This window comes from Rattus rattus, chromosome 10 (genome assembly GCF_011064425.1).
Source record: "Rattus rattus isolate New Zealand chromosome 10, Rrattus_CSIRO_v1, whole genome shotgun sequence".
NCBI classification, from domain to species: domain Eukaryota; kingdom Metazoa; phylum Chordata; class Mammalia; order Rodentia; family Muridae; genus Rattus; species Rattus rattus.
The window spans coordinates 41459078-41480812 of record NC_046163.1 but is presented as its reverse complement, the minus strand read 5'-3'; the positions used below and the strand labels follow the sequence as shown (position 1 = coordinate 41480812).

General features: G+C 40.9%; 1 protein-coding gene across 4 annotated transcripts in view; it reads left to right on the top strand.

Moving 5' to 3' along the window:
- Positions 1–21735, top strand: part of Dnm3 (dynamin 3) — a 465110-nt gene that overhangs the window by 277812 nt on the left and 165563 nt on the right. The window lies entirely within an intron of this gene.

Below are 21735 nucleotides of genomic sequence, written 5' to 3'. Positions count from 1 at the left end.
AAGAACTATGTATGATACAGGCCTAGGGTCACAGTACACTCTGCACTGTGCTGTGCTCAGTGATCTGCACTCATGCTGGAATGTGGGGGGGAAACTAGTGCACGTAGTGTGTTGGAAGAGTTGTCTATTTGCTGAAAGAACAAGCAGACTGCCATGGTAGGAACTGTGGGGAATGTGTCTGGCAAGGTGGAGAGCCTACTGAAGAGTTGACCCTCAGACCTCAGATAAACGGTTCACACCTGAGCTGCGGCTGCCCAGCGAGGAAACACCTTTACTTCATGCTGGCACCTACAGTCCTTCCTCTTGGTTACACCTGCAAATACCTACTCCTGAACAGAAGTCTGCCAGCCCCCAAGCTAACTTGGTGGATCTTGTGACCAACAGAGACAGACATAACTCCCTGCCAATTAAGAAAAGAAGGAAGATGCCATGTGATATGAAACCAACTATAGGACAGCTGGACTTAGGGATCTTTAAAGGATGTGCCTTTCTGTATGGGGCAAGCCAGGCCACGTGGGTGGGAAGCATTTCTTCTCACCTGGGGAGTGACTCCTTGCTAAAAAAGCTACGGATAGAAGAGCACACAGGCATTTCCTGCTTCTAAAACCTGGCACCTTTAACCAATTACTGTCTTATAATAATTGTGTTTACACTTTTGGCTGTGCATAGAAAAAATGGGGCTCTACCATATCAGGTGGTGAAGACCATCTTCCTACACATCTTTCTGGTAGTGGCAGGAAGATATACTGGAAGAGTAAAGATGGGGACAGGGTGATGTGACAGAAGTAGCTACTGTTTGTGGAGAACGGAGTTGACACTAGCCTGAAGGCGACAGCCTAGATGGTGGAGCAGGTGAGGGAGAGCGCTAACATCACACACTGACAAACTTCTGTAGACCATTGTTGCAGGAGTGTTTGGCTTCAGAACCATCATTAAAGCTTTAAATCCTTGAACTAAGGGAAAGTCTAATCCCATGGCATTGGAATAAATTTTAAAAGTAGATAAAAGGGTGGAGTTGTAGCTCAGCTAGTATGGTGTTTGCCTAGGATACCCAAGCTGTGAGGTTGATCCCCAGACCTGATGATATATGCTTGTAATCCTGGGGTGTGAGAAGTAGAGGCAGACTGATCCGAAGTTCAAGGTGATCTTCAGCTAGCTAATGGGGCCAGAAAAAAGAAGGATGTGTGTGAGAATAGACTTACAGTCAGATTAACTTGGAATTAAAAAATCGTAAATCCTCTTAGCATTCATGCCTTTTCTTTCCAAGATTTCTTGATGGTTAATTTTACTGCGCTTAACAGTTTTGTATTTACAAAGTAGATGTGAAGCGATGGCCAAGACTACAACAGAATAGGACTCCTTAGAGATCACCTGAGCAGAAGATTAGCATCTTTGGTGCTGAGCTTGAAAACACAATGGAGCAGATTTTGAGATCATAATTGTATTTCCAACAAACAAATAAAAATCAAATCTGCTTTTGTTGACTTGCAAATATCTAAACACAGCACATGTCCTCACACAGTGTGCTTGCTCGGAAGTGGAAGTGAATATGCTTTCGAGTGTTGAAGGCTGTTTCTTAAAAGTATCGTAGCTGCTGCTTCAGTGAACTTGTCTTCCCTTTTCCTCAGCTGTAGTCTATCAATCCAGGAAGGAAACACAAGTTAATAGAACATAAGGTGAAGGCTAAACCCAGGTTTATGCCTCTCACACAACTGTGGCTTCATTGTGAATGCCCTCATGCTCTGAACTAAGCATGTCTACCATAGAAGATTTCAGACCCAACCTGCCTTTCTATTGGTCATACCTAAGTCTTGGATGTCATTTATTGAGTTTTGCTGTTTGGTTTAGGAAAGATGGACAGGTTATACCGTGCTGCTCTATCTTCCTTGATCAACAAATGCCCCAGTGTCACGCTGAAAGTTGGGGTTGATCTCAATGTCTCCTTTTCTTACTGTTTCACATTGCGTGTTCGCTTGCCTTACGTCAGAAAAAGCAGTGTTCGAAGAGGAGGGCTGGTAACTACTCTAATGGTTGGCACTGACCACAACCTCTTTTTTCTTCTTCTGTGAAAGTTTTATTCTTTAACCGAAAGTAACTTTTAAGAGTCCACTGAAAAGCAAACTTTTTTCCTGAAGGAGATATTACAAAATGATTCCAATAATTTATCTAAGTGGCTTTATATCTTTTAAGATCATCCTTAAGCTGAAGACATGCTGACTTTAGTTGTTTAAAATCATATTTAATATGAACTAAGTTCAGTTCACAAAAGCACGTAACATTTTAACGAGACACATACCAGAGATTTCAACTCGTATAGCAATAGTTTCTTTCATTGCCACGTTCCCTTCCAGCTTAGTCAGGTGATCTTCACACCCTCATTGTCTGATGGAGACCAGGTAAAAGGTGTGATGGGGTCAGCAGAAATGGATTCCTCTGTCTGGAGATGCAGCACTAGTCACATATTCAGACTACAAGTTAGGAATGGCCTTGCAAACAGCGGCCCTCTTCCCTCCCACCATTTGCTTTGCCTCTTTACTGTTTCAGGTGATTACAATAAACTGATAGGATGGGAAAACAGAGTTCAGAGCCCTGTGCCCTGGTGATCATGACCTATTTGTTAACAGTGCTGGCCACTAACAGCCATAGGTTGGGCCATGGGAACGCAGGAGTGTAAGACAGAGTCCTCTTTTTCCTGGTGATGAGTTATAGCGACCAAGGAGTCGCTGTGCATTTGTAACTTCAGTGACTTCAGAAAGGTTTTATTGGCTTGACGTTGTATACTAAATAAACACAGATAAAAGACAAGAGGACAGACAGCAGACAGTCCTCTGAGCTCTAAGAATGTGGAAGAAGGAGATAGGAGATAAAGTACACTTTTCTCCCACATTTGGTTGTGAAAACTCTCAAACATTCAAGCATTGAAAGAATCTTACAGCAAACATCAGCATATACGGAACCACACTATCAACATAAACAAAACCTGTTTTATCACATCAGGTATTAACCTGCTAAAGAATGACACTTAACAGGCCTAACTGGAAGGATCAAAGTGTGCATAAGGCTGGGAAAAGATTGAAGCTAGGGTTGTAGTAGCAGCCTTGTATAATCTCTTTTCATGCTTCCCAGGGTTGGTGAGAAAGAATGTAGTTGACTAAATAGCACCCCCCCCCACAATCCTCCCATAGAAGCCTAATCCCCAGACACCTAATAAGTTTCTGCATGCCTGACACAACTGTGTGACTAAGCGCACAACTTTCAAGTGGGCATTTGTGGCCGTGGAATCCTCTAAGAGAGAAGCAATAGGTTTAGAAAGTTCAAGGACTGAAACAGAAGTCAGGAAGGAGAAAAACAAATGCTAGATCTTTAAGATGAAGGAAGGGATCACAAAGGTAGCTTCTAGAAGTCAGAAAAGGGAGGGAGCAGATTCTGTCTCATAACCTCTAGAAGGAGTCTAGCTCTGGGGACCCATTTTTAAGCTTATGGTCTCTGGAATTTGAGAGTTATAAATGTTTATTGCTTTTAGCCACAGAATACATGGTAATATGTTACAGCAGCAATGGGAAACTAATACGGTTGAAAAGACAGATAAGTCTACAAAGGAAACACAGCAGGGCGCTGGGTGGGTTTCAGTGGTTAAAATCTTGCCTACAAAGCGTAGGTTTGATTCTAACCACTGTGCTCGCCCCACAAAGAAAAATAAAGAAACAAATGAACAAAGACCATACAAGAAACAAATCATAAACAAACCAACAATGCAACACAAACAAACAAACAAACATACCCTACTGCCATAGGACTTAAACTCCATTGAATCTACTCAAAAAAATTTCAAGCAGCAAAGACCTTGACTATTGCATGTTTTATGTTTGAGAGAAAATAATGTATGATTGTCACAATGAGGTATTTATTGAAGGAACACATTTTTCAAATTTTTTTCTTATTCACTTTGATATTGAAACGAATGAATAAAAATATTCTGAAAGGGGTTTACGATAAAGCACCCACTATCTGCCCCATGAGGCCTTAAGTTAAAAAATAAAACCGAGTAAGATGGGAAGAGTAGGGAATAAACCATAAGAATTCCATAACTGCCCATTGAAAGCCCTGTATGCTTTGGTTCTGAATGTGCCTACAGCCACCCTGGAGGAAAAACTGATGTTCTATGGTTCAGGTGTCAATGAGACAGTGCCCCTGAGAGCAATGTCTCCAGTGGATGGACCCAAAGGGTACCCTCGTTCTCAGCATTGCCAAATTTCATCATTAGCCTCCTTGGATCTGTTTCTTGGTTTTCTCTTGCATTTCTCAATGTACTCAGTAAGAAAGTCAGATAAGAATAAAATCAACACAATTCCTACTGCTTTTAAAAAATTGCTTCAGCCTAAGCCTTGAAAGAGCATAAACCTTGAGATAGTATCCACAGGTTAACACTGCCACCGGGAGTCTCTTACTCAGTTATACGCAGTCGCTGATTATTTCCTCATGTGTGCAGGTCTATGGGAGACAGTGGCAGGCACTGATGTATACATATATGTACACATGTGTGTATCCCCTACCGAAGTGAAACGGAAGGGGAGGAGAGATCATTTCATGAGATCCTTGAAGAGGGCGACAGAAATCCACGATGATGAAGCAACTGGGGAAGCAAAATAGTGAGATGGTGAAGGACAGAAAGGAGAAAGAGAAGAAGAGGGGGAGGAGGCAGAGGAAAGAGAAACATACGGGGAGTGGAGAGTGGGAATGTACCCATTCTAATTGCAATATAAAAATAAATTGATAAGGATATTAATGAACAGAAGCAAGACAAGTTGCTGGGTCTCTCCATCAGTTGCCCAACAGCCATCCTCACGATTCCCTCGTCTGTATGATCAGACACTGTTTGTGTCTGACCAGGAGTGTTTGTGGGTGGAGCGGTCACCGTCACAGATGAGGCACTTAGTAGAATGAATGTCACTATCCCACCTTCAGGGACTTGACTACAGCACTTTCTGTCTCAGTTCATGAAGCAAAGTGAAAACCGATTTCCTTCAACCCAGAAACATGGGGACTATGCTGGGTTTCTCAGAATGACTGCCATCAGTCTGGATGACAGAAGGGTTGCTGGGTGATTAATTTTTCTTATTAATGGAAATCATTCTGTGACCTTGTGCCAGTTGTCACTCACGACTTTCGGATCTTGAGTGATGAGTGAATTCATAACAGAGCCTTTCTGACTAACCCCGGCACATCATTTGTACCAAGTTTTCTGCTCTTGGAATTAGACTCTGAGTGCAAAATCTTAGTCCCTTTGCAAAAAGCAAATAACTGAAGTAAACATTAATATGACCATTGTCAACATGGTTGGAAGAATTACTTTATTAAAATGGCATTGCAGCTGTGGGATTTAAGGTGCCACTGGGTACTACAGGCACCTTCTGTGCTGGTGGATTTCAGCCCATTTAACTCATAGGAAATATTCGAGAAATGTATATGCAGAGGTCATCGCTAGAGATGCATGCGTTTGGGCGATTCATTTTTTTGACCATTCATGTGGAACACTTGAAACCTTATTTAATTCTGGGTGTGATTTCTCAGTTTCATTTGGAGACTGTGGGTTGGGCCGTAACTATGGGATGACCACCAAATGAGAAAATTGTCTTCCTATTTTACCTCTTAATCCTCATAATGACTTGGTTAGAGCATGAGTACTGTCCTCCTCATACACAGTGAAACCAGGGCTCCGCCGAGTGGCCAGCAAGATTTTGGGCTACAGGCCTATGTAGCAAGGAATCCAGTCTAAGTAGATACTCCACCACTGGTAGATACTCAACCCAAGCAAGACAAAAGTGAATTGGCCAGATAAGCATAATTGTATCTGTGAATATGTTCATACCATGTGTCAGAATGAAAGCTGTGGGTTGTTTTTTTGTTTTGTTTTTCTGTTTTGGTTTTTTTGTTTTGTTTTGTTTTTTGTTTTTTGTTTTTTTTTTTCCGTCTCTCTGCTCTTTCCGGACCACTCTTGTCTGACTTTGGCATGAACACATGGTCTTTGCACTAGCAATCAATCTAGACTAAGTGGACTTCTTAGGATAATTCCCGTTAGTCCTGAGATTAGTAATTCAGTAACTCAGAAACAAGCTTTCCTTTTGTACCTTGGCCTTTTACCATTTCAGACCATACGGAGGCTGCAATATTTCTTGGAGTCCAGCATTTGTTTGTTTGGTGATTTCCCTGTTGCCTGGGCATTCGTGATTGTCACTCATTTAACCCCTAGTATCATCTCATGGAGTCCATAGGGCTGACCTAATTTTCCTCATTTTATAGCAGATAAAGCAAAGGTTAATGGATGGGATGGATGGGATCTCTCTCTCTCTCTCTCTCTCTCTCTCTCTCTCTCTCTCTCTCCACGTGTGTGTGTGTGTGTGTGTGTGTGTGTGTTTAAATCAGCAGCCTTCAAATGTATCTATTTGAGAAAAGATTCTAAGAGTCGAACAGTCTAAGAACAGCAAGTTGTCGAATAAGAAAACACAATGTTTCTTACCGTTCAGTGCTGGATTATGGTTTGATTTAGGTTAAAAACCCCCATCACATAGCACACTTCAAGAAACAGGAGGTTATGAAAAGTTTCTTTCTTCCTCGTCTGCAGAGGCTGCATACCAACTCTTTGAATCATAGTTATTTCCCAGAGGAGTGAGGAACACGTTTCCAATAGCTGCATGGTTTGCGTTTGTGCAGAGGTTAAGAGGAGAAGCCCGATTTCGTGGTAATGTCCTCGGTCCTCGGACCTTGGCCTAGAAAGCCCAGCTATTTGTGTATGTGGACATGCAGAGTCTTCTTTGAGAAATACCACAACACAGCAGGCGTGCTTCCCAGTCACTGATGCAATACACCCCAGTATCAACTGAGAACGGACTGCCTGCTCACGTGCTTTTACAGAACAGTCTTTCCGTTGTCGGATGGTATTTGTACAGTATCTACAGGGTGTAGGACCCTTTCTGGGCTCCAGGGGAAACAGCTTGAACATCACTGCCTTCATAGACTGGACTGAGGTCTCCACACACCAAGACAAGCATGTATCAAGTTTCCCTCTTTATATAGCAGTTTTAAAGTATAATAGACTTCTCAAAATACAGCCTAAAACAAGGTTCCTTTTCCACCACTTCTAAGCTGAGTTTGAGTTTGTTTCGTTTAACAGAAGTAATTTTAATTGTTGGCCCGTTTCCAGGGTGAAGAGAAATCCTTACGCTTCTCAGAACGATCAGACGAGAGTAAACAGAAAGGCTCAGCCCTTGAGTTTCTAATACAGCTCATGATAAATCCTTTCTTGTGTTTGAAACACACACACACACACACACACACACACACACTCACACACACACACATACACACACACACTCACATGCTCTCACATGCACACACACATTCATACACATAGGTGTGTGTGTGTGCACATGTGCACATACACACTCACACTTAGGTGTGCATGCACACACATGTGCACACACACACACACACACACACTTTACTAGCTGAGTGGATGTACAGACAGTACTATTTTCTTATGTCCACCGTCACCACCACAATATTAAGCAGACGTGAACCACAAGTCTGTGCTTTCTTCTTTCCTTTTTTTCCCCCCGAGTGAATTTATTTCCCCACAGAGGAGTTTTGTAGCTGTCTCGCTGTGGAAGTGGTGCCCAGCTCCAGGCCTGCAGACTGCCGACGCACAATTAATCTCACAAATTTATGAATGCCAAAGCAAGCGCCAAAATGAAAACAACTGGGGGAATATGTTTAAGGGAAATAACTGGACTTTGTCCAGATGTGCATGTGTAAAACATCACCCCTTAACTCCGCCTCCATATCCTGTCTGAGGACAGGATCCCCCCCCCTCAAAAATAAACTGGGGTTATTTGAAAGAAGTTGTGGTCTCTGACTGAAACGGGATAAGCAAAGCCAGGCCAGTCATGAGTGCGTGTGTGTTCCCGGGGCCTTTGTTTCTTAATTAACTCAGGGTCCTGATGAATCAGGCTGCCTCGTGGCTGTTCTTGGTAGCTGTCATTCCAGGCGGAGGCACCACATTTCATGGCTGCAGACATAAGTGCTTCTTTCTTGAGTTTTTTCTTTCTTTCTTTCTTTTTTTTTTTTGGTTGTTAGGGACTGCAGCCTTTTACCACAAGAAGCGGGCAAGGTTACCCTGTATAATGTGGGAAAGGTCTTCAAGGCAAGCAGTACAAGCTAGTCAGAGGTTAAGAGAAACGGTAAAGGCCTTTAAAGAAGCTTTTGAGGTAGTTCCCAGCTAGTCAGTGGAGGTAGACGAAAAGGAGGAGAGATGAAATTTCTCTTTAAGAAGCTTAGATCAGTAGATGAAGCATAAAGGTGATGTTGGCCTTGGGTGCATGGCGTGAACTTTGGATGTCCATTCACTGGCTATGAGAATCTGTAGGTTATGAGTCGTCATAAAGACTTGCGTTTCAATCGCTGTGCCTAAGCACAAGAATAAATAGGAAATGGAATGGCAATGGGCCTGCTAAAGAATCCTCCTATGTGGAGCACAGGGCCAACCCCCGGCCTGAGTGTCTGTACCCCTCTCTGCATGTGCGGTCACCAAAACTCCCCCTAGGAATAAAGTCTATGCCTCCTTAGCCCAGAGTTCCAAGAGTAGATTTGTGATGTGTTAATCATGCCCCGATCCCTGTTTCGTGAATCACAGGCTGACTTTGAACCCACCACACAGCCAAGGATCGCCTTAAACTTCTGATCACCCTGCACTGACCACTGTAATGCTGGGATTGGGGCACATGCTACTCTGTCTGACTCATGCATTTATTGCTAAGGTTCAGACCCGGAACTATATGTACACCAGGCAAGCACTCACCAACTGACCCAGGCTTCCAACCCAGGGAAACAACACAGAGGAGTCTGAATGCCCAATGTTTCATTTTGGTTCAGGAAGGTTTATGAGGCCTGGTTAAGGATGAGATGATTATGTATGTAAACATATGTTCATGTGTGTACATAGCATGTGAATGTATATGTACATAAACATGTATACAGTGATAAATAGCACTATACCTGTATTGTGTTTACCACTCTTTTCTGCATTGTCTCCAGACACTCCCTAGAGAGACACATTTCAGTTAGAGCCAGGAGAAGGTAGGAACAGACCATGGTGTGTTGCTGCAAGGTCTGCCTTGGGGGGCTTATAGTAGATCCATTGCCATTTATTTATATTTCAAACACAAATCATTCTGGACTTTTTAAACATATTGATATGTATCCACCATATGAACATGTAATTCTTTGTTGTTGAAAACACTTCACATTATCCAGCTTAGAAAAACATTAGTATAAATTAAATGTTACTCTCATAATAAAGATTTGGTTAGTAAGTACTTAAAGTTATTTGTATGGTAGCTTATGAAATATGCAGTGAAGTCTCAAAACCCAAATGCAATGAAATGTTATGTGTCCAGTCTGTTGCCTGGTAAGACATTGGTTGCTTAAAATTATATGTTTTTTGGTAAGCACATTCAGATGCTTTCTTGTTAGAGATTTAGCAATGGAATGTATTAGTATTACTAATAGTGAAACAGCAGTCATAGTAATAATAACAGTGTCTGGGCCATTGGCTCAGTTGTATCATGTGGTTTAACTAATTTGCTTGTGGTGCATCAACTTTCCCCTATAAAGTATGGTCAGTATCACTCTCTTAGTCTTCTGAAAGGTATGGAAGCCATTATCTTTGTCACTATATCCTGCAATCACTGTTCACAGGTACCCACTCCTTCCACCCTTTAAATTGGTTCTTGCTCTAGTGGTCTGTAGTTGAGAGCCTGTCTCCATCTACAGTGCCACCAGATGCCTAAGAGGAATCCCTTGTCCTTTCTTCATGTTATACTTTTCAATAATTTCTCCAAGCTCGTTCATTCTTGTATCTCAGCCCCACTGCCCCTTTCTTTTGTCTCCCTAGTCCTGTGCCTGGCCTGAGGGTCAGTAGGGGCCTCTCACTGTTCCCCTCTCTCCTCAACCCTTGCCCTTTGGGCTTTCTCACAAGCAGCTCGCTCCCAGGACAGTCTTAAAAGGATAAGACAGATCCTGTTACTCTCTTGCTTAAATCTGCCAGGAGCTACAGTTGCACGGGGGTTCAGTGTAGTCCTCAATCTGACTCCCACGACCTAACCCTCCCCCCACTGCTTCATCCAGGCCAGCTCTTTCCCACCGAGGGCCTACACACCCTCAGTGAGAAGATTGAACACAATTAGAACATTTTTCTCCCAGAATTTTCAGAATTCCCCTTCTAGTCCGAAGTCAGACCTCTCCTGTTAGAGTCCCCCGTGGCACCTTCTGATTTTCCCTTGGAACACTGATTCCAGTACGTAATCGCTTACGTATCTAGGCATCTGTTCCTTAGTGTAAGCCCCAGGAGGCTAGGAGCTTTACTCCCATTGTTCACTACCAGCTCCAGAGAGCCACACGTATTGCCTGGAATGCAGAAGGTTCAAAAAATGGCACCACGCCAAGCTCTGGGAATGCAAAGCTAATTTTACCCAAGTCCCTGGTCTATGTGAACTCACAGTCATTTAATGAGAAAAAAACATGAACGAGAAAGGCTTGGAATCTCTCCATAGCTCAGAGAGGTTTTACAAAGATGACTTATAAAGATCAAGGAGGATAATTTATTTTTCTCACAGTCATACATAGGAAAGCAGCAGCATCAGGACTTAAGAATCTCTCAGTTGGACGGACTGCTCACACACCAGGACTCCATTACCTCCGGCATTTGCAGGAAACCGGATAGATAGAAGCCTGAGTTGTGTCAATCATTAGAAAAGAAAAGTTGCCAGTTAGTTATAAGACCTTCTGACCACCACTCCCTGCTGAGTGGGTGTGCGAATGCACGTGTGTGTGTGTGTGTGTGTGAGAGAGAGAGAGAGAGAGAGAGAGAGAGAGAGAGAGAGAATTTTACCTAGACAATAACTTCCTGATATAGAGAAAATGTGCCCTTAGAGGATATCCTACCCTTCAGCATACTTGAAGAGAACAAGGCGACGCCAAGTTTAAGGAGAGAGACTGAAATCTACTATGGATGTAGACATAAATAAGGACGAAGCTAAGACCTGAAGAAATGGTGCTTCCAGCATCAAGCAGGCAGCACACATTACTCTATGATAACTTCCGGAATCTTCCTATAAAGGGCATTAAGAACAATTAAGAACCCAAACAATCCCAAGCATAGGGACATGGAATTTACACGCTTAGTCTATATTTACCATCTCACAATAATATTTATTAAACAGGTAAAGACAATTGCTACTTGGTGAAAAGGGTTAATTTATTTCCAACAATTCAGATTTCATAGCTTTTCTAAGATGTATCCACCGGATAGACTAGATCACATCTGTAAAGGAATAGTAGTGTTGCTGCAGCTGGGAAGGGGGGAATTTAAAAAATAGGAAACCAGAGTTTGTTTAGAACATGGTTCTCAACCTGTAAGTCGCCACTCACTTTGGGGTCAAATGACCCTTTCACAGGGCTCACCTAAGACTATTGGAAAACACAGAAGTTTACACTATGATTCCTAACAGTAGCAAAATTACAGTTATGAAGCAGCAATGAAATTGATCTTATGATTGGGAGTCACCACATCATGAGAAATTGTATTAAAGGGTCCCAGCCTTAGGAGGGTTGAGATCCACTGGTTTAGAAGTTGAAGCATTTTCATTACCACATTTAAATAATTGCCCTCAGTTATTTTAAATTAAATACAAGATGGGGAGAGTAAAGCCTGACCCCGAGAGGAATCTGAACCACTCTTTTAAATGAATTTCACTAGTTCCGTCAGACACCCCTCTCTTCATGTTATCAATTTTAAAAAAGACAGATTATTTTGGAAAATGTAAACCAAGCGTAAGTGATGATGAAGAAGTCAGCATAGATTTTAGGGAGCACAGGATCCAGGCTTTGGACTTAATATGTACCTTACACAATCCTTTGTGTCCCCCATTTACAAATGCAGACCCCAAATTTCTTTCTCCACAACCTTCCCTAATTGCTTCATGAGCCAAGATACTATAGCACTGAGAGATGCATTCTCCCCGCTAGTCTGAGGAGTCCTTTTCCTCTGCAGACTCAAGGCCTCACAGTAAATTAATCCATGAGTTGCTTTCCTTTCAATAACAGAACAGCCAGAGAGTGCTAAGTATCTGCATGAAGACTAGAGGTGGTAAGAGAGTAATGGAGGGGACCAGGGAGGGAAGAGAAGAGACCGGAAGCTTTGCCAGTCTACATGTGGAGCAGATCTCTGTGTGAAGTGTCCTGGTTCCTAGAACAGTAAGTTCTGCCTTCCTCCTCCAGGGGCTTTGGAACCAAAGCTAATGTGGAACTGCAAGCGTCTCTTCACATGGCCTTATGTGTGTAGGTGATGAGATTGACAGGTCCCCCTCTTGCTGTGTGATTGCTTGAGATGAAGACTTCCAACATGCGCTTGAGCTCTTCACTTTGAGAGTCTTCCTTCCACTTGTCCCAGCTGTATTCTCTCCTTTGGGAAGTTGAATCAGAGGGAACAGAAAAGGTGATCGATCATACAGGACAGAGGAATAGACTCTTGGGTTTGAGAGGACCCTTTAGGTTGAACTCTGGATTTCCATTGGAACCGCTATGGGTGGGGTGAGTTTGTTACTGAGTTCCACTTAATTCGTTCTATATGCTTGGCAGAGAGAAGCCTGAAATGAGAGCCAAATTCCAAAGGTCTCGAAGGGAAGTGAGGTCACAGTGTACTGAGAATTAGATAGCAACCTGGCTTGAATGAAGGTTTTTTGGTTTTTATTTTGTTGTTTGTTTGTTTGTTTTAATGTATTGGTGTACTTACGAATCATTCTTCTGAAGTTCTGTAATTGTTTAGCTATTTCAGAGGGTTCTAGTGTAAATATATTGCAAGCACTACATTATAGCTAGATAAGAAAGACTGCTAAGTAATTTAATCAATTTAGCTAAGTTGATTTTACAGCTTGTTTTGAAACTGGAAATAAAATAATGTAGAGAGGTTCATTGATTAGTTCCACTATGACAATAAGCTTTCAGAAATGACTAAAATATATTTTGACTCCTTCCTTTCCCCCCTCATCTGAGGAATTTGGCCCATCCTTTAACAAAAATGGTTCTTTAATTCCAAGCACTCTCACTGTAAACAGTTGTTAAATTTTTACATTGTTTTACAATTGGCTTTGCTGCTTAATACAATTTAATAGTTAAAAAAAACACAAGAAGCAAGAAACTAAGTATCATTAATCAGCAGGGACAATAAAAATAGGAATGGACAGAGATGCCACTTAAGTTCACTTTTCTGGGAAGATTCCAGAATTTGAGGTCTTCTGGGTGCTCGGGGTCCAAAGGGAGCAAGGGCTGCAGACTTTTGAAGTTGTTTTTGCTTACAACCAACATTACCTCAAAGTGCAGAGTGCACAAGAGTTAATTTAAATGTCGGTTACAAATTCCAAGAAATGTGGAGATATAAACCAGAAAGACAGCATGACCTAGAGATCTGAGCAAGGCTTTGGGAATGTAGACTTTGGGGCTGACCTGGTGTCAGATTTTTTTTTTTTTAGCTTTGTCTGGATGAAATATAGTTTCTGCTTGCCTAAGCACTGTAAGGCAAGGCCAAGCGCAGGTAGAATGGAGCTTCTCTCTTCTGATTTGGGGAGGGCAATAGTAATACGTGCAATGTGACACAGCCTCCCCTCTGAAGATGACAAATAGGGTTAGTCCGGGGTTTGTTCTTTGTGAGTGGCCTGAGACATAGGCTTTTGGCTGTTCTGAGCCGAAAGTTGCTGTTTCTTGTTCCTCCAAGGGAAGGACCGAGAGAATCAATTGTATAACAGAGTTTCGAAGAAACTTTCCGCCTGCCCTAATGTGTACTCTGTTGACACTTTCAAGCTTTTGAAATTGTATAAGTTACAAACGTTCTTTCTCCGAAAATAGTGTGCATTTGCAAAATGACCTCCTAAGGTCCTTGATATGGCGGACGGTCTGTGGATCATGGTTGTGACAGTCTGTGGATCGTGGTTGTGATCTGTGAAATGTGGATCAACAGTTTCACAGGATATATGTCTCTACGTTCTGAAAGCAGTGACATCCAGCTTGTCTCTGTGTGAAAAGCCACTCCCCTTGGCCAGGTGACCTTGTGGAAAGGAAACATCTGTAGAAAATAACAAGTCCTTCTTGGCCCAGCCTTTCTCTGCCCCTGCTCTCGGGGATCAACAGAGCTCACTCAGAGGACCTCACAACTCAATGTCAGTATGCTTCCTAAAGTCACACGAGAGGTTTAAACAGGATTCCTTTTCTTTTCGATTTGGCCACAGGACAACCCTACCCATCCTCAGAAGCCACTGCACTCTCTCCTGTCACCTCTGTGCATTATTGAAGCCAAATGCTTACTTAGAAGAACAGTCACTAACCTCCTTGAAGGTTAGACATTGAGACTCATTGGACTGCCATCAATTCTTTTATCAACTCCTCATCAACCTAAGTGACAGTAATATAAATTGAGGCTCAAAAGGCAAAGGGGACTTCTTCCAGTCACGACTAGTAATCACTACAGGCAATAACAGTGATAATGTCTTGTATTTTTATGGTGCTTGCTAGGTATTGTGACATATCTAAGCATCTCACACGCACTGACTTAAACCATTTTAATTTGAGGCATTAGCTAGTAGCTTCACAGATGAGAAACCCAACATAGATAAAACTAAGTAACTTCTTAAAGCCCATCAGCTAATAAGACGACGTGGATGAGGGTAAAATACGTCTAATGCCAACATCCACCATGTTTTTGATTCGTTGAGTTCCTCCCACCCCCAGACACAAGTCAAGTCTTTAAAGTTGGTGTGTTTTTTCTTATTTGTCTGGAATCTCCTGCAAGAATAATTCATAAACATTTGCTTAGCCATAAAATATACAGTTAATTGTAGAGGTTAATTTGGATTGCATGGAAAACTGGCTCATCCTCCAAAATCTTAGGAGATTCTTACTCTCATTGTGTCTTGAGTCCCCTCCCTGCTCTCCAGAAGAATTGACCTATCTTTAAAATGTCTGTGCTTTTCCAGTTCTAACTCTACCATGGACTTTTCACTTTTGGTTGTGGATAAATGCGTGAAAGTATATTTGACAGTCAAAGTGTGTAATCCAATGTGACGCTCTACAGTTCCACTCTGAGTGTCTACACTAACCGTGTACTTTATTGAGCTGCGTACTTTGGCTCTGGTTAATGTGATTTTTTTATCTTTAATTGTTTAAGTAAAGTTTAAAATAAATAAGATTTAAAATATATTCTAGTGCTGGGCTGAGGATATGGCTCAGTGGCTCAATAAAAGAGAGGGCCAGAGTTTGGATCCTCCACCATGCAGTAAAACTGTCACTTAGAGGCGGAGACTGGATCCCTCGAACAAGATGGCTAGCTATGCTTGCCAAACTGAGGAGCTCAGGGATCAGTAGGAGACCCCACCTCAGTAACAAAAGTAGAGGGGGACTAAGAAAGTCATCTAGTATCAACCTCTGGTCTTCACATGCACACACACACACACACACACACACACACACACACACACACACACATACATATGCACATGTACACACATACATGCACCTGTGCACACTTGAAAAACTGTGTATATACATATCATGTACCCACACACCAAAATCATTTTTTAAAAAAATCAGCACAGAAATATATATTTTATACAAACTTATTAGACTTTTTTGACAGTTTTAATCTATAAAAAACCTGGAGCAGATGCTGGAGAACCCACTTATACACTTCTCTCAGTTCCCATTTTTGAGTGTTCACATTATCACCATAATTGCAGAGCCAATATCAGTACATTGCTAGCATCAACCGTTCCTAACCACCATTATCATAATTAACTAAGTCCATGGTTTAAACCGTGTTTCACTGTTGGTGCAGTGCATTCTTTAGATCTTGACAAATGCATGGGATCAAATGCATGGGGCCATACAGCTATGGTACAGTATCTATCACATGGAATATTTCCACTTGTCTCAGACACACCCATCCTTTCTTGTCTGTCTTTCCCCATCTAAACTCGTGGGAAGCAATGCTCTTTCTGTTCTGTATGGTTTTGCCTTTCCAGAATGTCCTGTAATTGGAGTGATACGGTATGGAGCCAGCCCGCCTTCTTTCACTTAAAAAGATTGCATCTAAAGTTCCACCATGTCTTTTTGCGGCTTTGTAGCCCCTTCCCTTTTCATTGATGAACAGCATTCCACTCTCTAGATGAACCACAGTTTATTTATACATTTCGCCGCACAGGGGCATCTGGATTGCTTACTGTATTTGGGCAACTATGAAAATGTTGCTATAAACATTTGCATGCATGTTTTTGTATGAATTCATTTGCATAACAGAGTATGATGGCTAGCTTTTATGGCAAGACATCATTTAGATTTGTACAGAAGTGTCAGAGGCTCCTCACAAGTAGCTGTGCCGTCTTTTCTCCCCACCAGAAATAACTGTGTTCTTATTGCCCCTGTCCTTGCTTCTTCAGTGTCACCAGTTTTTCAGCTCTTGGTCATGCTCACTGGTGCATCCCTGGTATCTCATTGTAGTGGCGTCTTGTTTATATTTGTAGTCCCCTAGTGATGTTTGATGTCGAGGTCCATTCATCAGCTCACATAGCATTCCTTTCTTGAATGAGGCATCTGCTTATATCTTTATTCAGGCTTGTGTCTTTTTAATTACTATATTAATTATACATAATAGGTTTCAATAAGATACTTTATGCATGTGTACCACCAAAGAAAATGTCTTTCTCTCCCACACTGACCATTAGCTGTGACCAAATTCTTAAGGACTCATGGTATCTTGGGAACTGCCCATGATGGGATGTTGGTGGGCCCAATTCTGTGCAAGCCTTGCACAGGTAACCACAGCCACTTTGAGGTCAGGAGTACAATGGCCACGTCATGCTCAGAAGTGTGTATCTCAGCACATAGGCATCCCAGTTGGGATCAAGTTGTTTGATTTTGTACTGTTAAAATAACAATGTGTGTGTGTGTGTGTGTGTGTGTGTGTGTGTGTGTGTGTGTTCTTTACTAGATTTGTATTTTCCAAACATTTTCTCCTATGCTAGGTTTTGATTTTTCATTGTCTTGACAGTGGTTGTGATCATTGATTCTGATTTTCATCTTGTCACAATCTAGAATAACCTAGGAGACAAGTTTCTGTGTACACTTATGAGGGATTCTCCTGATTATGTTCGCCTCAAGTCTGGCCTGTGAGGGATTTTCTTGATTTGGTTCATTGAGTGGGAAAACTTGTCCACTGTGGGTGACAACATTCCCTAAACTGTGATCCTGGAGTGTATCAAAAGGGGAAAGAAAGCTGAGCATGGCTTTCTTCTTCCTGCCTGTAATGTAATGTGTGACCAGCTGCCTCAAACCCCCTCTGCCTTGAGTCCCACACCATGATGAATTATACCTTATATTGTGACCCAAACATACTCTTCTCTCCTTAAGTCACCCTTGCCAGGGAGTTCTAGCATAGCAATAGAAAAGTAACTAAAGTTCTACTAAAAGTAAATCTAAGTTGCCTTAGTTTTTAAAGCAGAAGTTTTTAATGAAATGAAGTCTAACATCAATAATTTGTTATCCGTGGGCTGCAATTGTTACTGGGATGTTATATAAATGTTTACTATCAAATCCAAGTTCTCCTAGGTTTACTTCCTAGCTTATTTTCTAAAATTTATTTGTAAAGATTTTCTGTTTTGCACCAATGATCTATTTTTAGTTGTTTGTTTTGTTTTGTTTTGTTTGTTTTTTATGAAAAGTGTAAGTCAGGGGCTGGAGAGTCGGTTCAGTAGTTAAGAGTATTTGCTGCCTTTGCAGAGGACGTGGGTTTGATTCTTAATTTTAAAACTCTAGTGTTATGGGATCTGACACCATCTACAGGAACCAGACATACACATGGACCATAGAATGGATGCAGGCATACACAGGAACTAAAATAAATCATTTTTTAGAAAATAAGAAATGTGTAAGTCAAAGGTACATACAACTCTCCCCTTTTTGTGTTTTAACATGCATTTCAAGAGTGTTATAAAAAGACTATCAGTTTCCCCATTGGATTATGTTCATCAATCATCAGTTAGCAACTTCTGTGGTTCATTTCTGGGGCTATTATTTTGTTCCTTTTTCTCTCTTTCTCTTTCTCTTTCTCTTTCTCTTTCCTCCTTCTTCCCCTCCTTCCCCTCTCCTCCCCTCCTCCTTCCCCTCCCCCTCCTCCTCCTCCTTCTCCTTCTCCTCCTTCTCCTCCTCCTTTTCCCCTTCCTCCTCCTTGGTGTTCTTTCACCAGTACCACACTATCCTTTTTACAGAAAGCTTTTAGGTAGAGTCAGTCCTATTTTTCAGTGTCTGTGTCAACTGTTAATGGCTGTCTTTGTCTCTCTGTGTTTATGGCAGTTTGTTAATATCTACAGGACAACTCGATGTGTCTGAGAGTGATTGCCTTGAATCTACAAGTCAAATTAGGACATGGTGACAGCCAAATACAGTCAAGCCTTTCTTTCTATGAGCAGGAAACCTTCATTTATTTTTTTGTTATTTCCTACTATCAGCTTGTTTTCCCCATATACATCTTGTGTAAAGTTTGTAAAGTATGTTGATTTTCCTCTTTGATACTTATGTAAACGGTATGATATTTTAGCCTCACTTGGATTATTCATTATTGGTATAAGAAGACATTGACTTTGGTTTGTTGACATTCTTTTTATCTTACAGGTTTGTTTTAATATGTACTAATTTCAGGAATCTATTTTTCGTCTTCTTAATCTTTGAGATTTTTTTACATAGACAATTATATCATCTTTGAACAAACCTAGTTTATACAATCCCTCTGTCTCTCACATGTATACCATGCACACGCTCTTTTTATTATTATTTTGCATCAACTAGAACCTCTAGAATGGTGTTGAATAGGAGCTGTGAGAATGGACATCCTTGTTTTGTTTCTAGTCTTAGGAAGAATAATCAAGTTTTTTTTAATCATCAACCATGGTAACAACTAGATGTTTCTATAGTTGTTCACTATTGAGTTTAAGAAGTTTTTTCTATACCTAATTTTCAGAGAGAGAGTTTTGTACCATTGGTGTTAGATTTTATTAATTGCTTATTCTATAAATGCTGACAAAAGCATACAATAAAGGGGTTCAGTAATTGATTTTTTTTAACTAGCCTTGTTAAATCTAGAGTAAATCATGCTTATTTAACTCCCTGACTAGGATATTTCAATGAATGTTGAATGAAATACATTTCTTGTCATACATGTTATATGTAACTTAGTGATATGTGGTTGGGAAATTTTTATCCATGTTAACAAATCATACTAGCCTTTAATTTCCATGTCTTCTAATGACTTTATCAGTTTTGTTAGAGTAAAAAGTCTTGTAAGTTGGGAGTGTATCATTGCTCTCTTTTCTGGAAAAGATCATAGAGAACAAGTCCAGTTTCTTCTTTATCTATCAAAACTCACCAAAGAAGCCATGCATGCCTAGTGCTCTATTCTTGAAGGGTATTTACCATTGATTTTGTTGAGTAGATATGGGCCTACTCAAATTATTTCTTTTTCCTTATGCAAGGTTTAGTAGATTGTGTCTTCCAAAGAGCTGTTTAATCCATCTTTAAAAATTCTATTTCTAAAGAATTTATCTATTTTATACACAATATTTCATGCTTTATACTTAATATATTTCCCTTCTACTAAACTGTTCCTTCGAGTACAGATCATATTTTCAATCTTTACATTCCTGTTATTTAACTCCATTACTAGGATATTTCAATGAATGTTGAATGCAATACATTTCTCTAATACATCAACTGGGCATCAGAACTATACCATAAATACCGTAACTGTAATGTGGAAGATAGGAGGTTATTATTTGTATCACAAACTTTTAACTTCTAAAAAGCTTTTCTTGTCTTATTAATTTGGGACAAGCTCTCACTATGTTTTCTGGGCTGACTTCAAACTCACCACCCTCTTCTTGTAGCCTTCCAAGTGTGTATGGGACCACAGCTGTCCAGAAAACCTTTTTCACTTTACAAGGATTTAAGTAATTCCTTCCAACAAGTTAAGTTCTGCACGACATTTCTATCGTTTAAGAGTAGGCTGACAGACAATGAACAAGGAAAATCTAATCTTACAGAAGAGTTAGTTTTTAGCCAAAGTGCAGTAATCATAGAATTATAAACATGTGAGTCACCTCTTTCTCAATGTCTAGAAATTATCTGTTGGATGAAACAGAAGACACCTGAGCAGACGCATAGACATGATAACCATAGAACCCAAGCTCTACTGGGGTCAACTGATCATTAAAAATTACAAAACAGGAAGTTAGACTTACAATTTAAGTTTCTGCTTAGTCTTTGGCTATGATTAAATATTATGTTCAGGACAAAGAATGAGCTGGAGGGTCTTTTGAGTCTCTGCTCTGATCTGTGAACTGCTATTGTGCAATTGTGGTACCCCGTGTTCCCAGAGGGTGAGCCACAAGCTGCCCTCTCCAGACACTGTGTTTAGATTACCCATGAGCCCGCAAGTGCTACATCCGCTGAGGCTTGGTGTCGCATTTCATGGATGCATTCGGGCCCTTTTGGTCAGAGAAACTGACACATAAACATTGTGCTGACAAGTTCAGGTCGAGGAATGGTTTCTGGTCACCCAAGCAGGTTTTTAAGGAACCGCTGTTAGTGGCAGCAGCAGCAGCAGCAGGTTTTTTATGTGACATCTGGTCCAACTTTTTGCGTATGTTCAATGCTGCGTGAATCTATTTTTGATGTTTGTGGTGATCACAGTAAAGAGCCCAATTTCTTTGTGACTTAGCTTCTTACATTACTTCTCATAGAATTAATCATCTTACTTATCTGGATTTCTTTGCTGTAGTCTATGAAGTTTGCTTTGGTATAACTATTTTTAGAGTAGGTAACAAAGGATCACTGCTATGTGTCTTTAAAATGTCTAATGATGTTCTGAGTGGGTTGGTACTAGGATAAAATGCATGTGATTTTTTTCATTGTAACTGTATAAGGTACAGTGGGCAATTCTAATCAAAGTTTGATTGCTGGGTTGTTTATTTATGTAGTGTGTGATATCTGCAAAAATAACTTGGGCCTTAAATTCCATAACTATATAGGGAGTAAAACTGTGTTACATTTTTCTTTTTTTAATGCTTTTAAAAAAGCAACTTTTTGTTGATTCTTTGTGAATTTCACATCTTACACCCCAATCCTACTCATCTCCCCCTCCCCTCATATCCACCCTCCACCCTTGCAACCTCCCTTACAAAAGAGAAAAAAAAATCTAATCATAGAAGTTGTAGCACAATATGTCCCACAGTATTCCCTTTTGTCCGTACTTCTTTACTTGCAAAGGCTTATTGCAGCGATTCCTTGGTCTGTTTCAAGGCCTCTGACTTCTGCTACACTATTAATTCTGAAACCTTACTGGGACTCTCTTGGATGTCTTGTTGCCCCGTGTTATGGAGATGCTGCAGCTTTGGATCTTTAGAATTGGCCCCTTCGTGTACTCTGTTTGTTGATGATATAAACATTGGAGTGGATAAGTCAAATCTCTGGCTCTTGGCCTGAGAGGTATCTGAGCTAGTCAGCCTACCAGCTCTCCTGCTGTCACACCCTAGAGGCTGACTCACGGGGCAAACTCTGCAACGAGGGCCAGTTCTACTGTGCTGC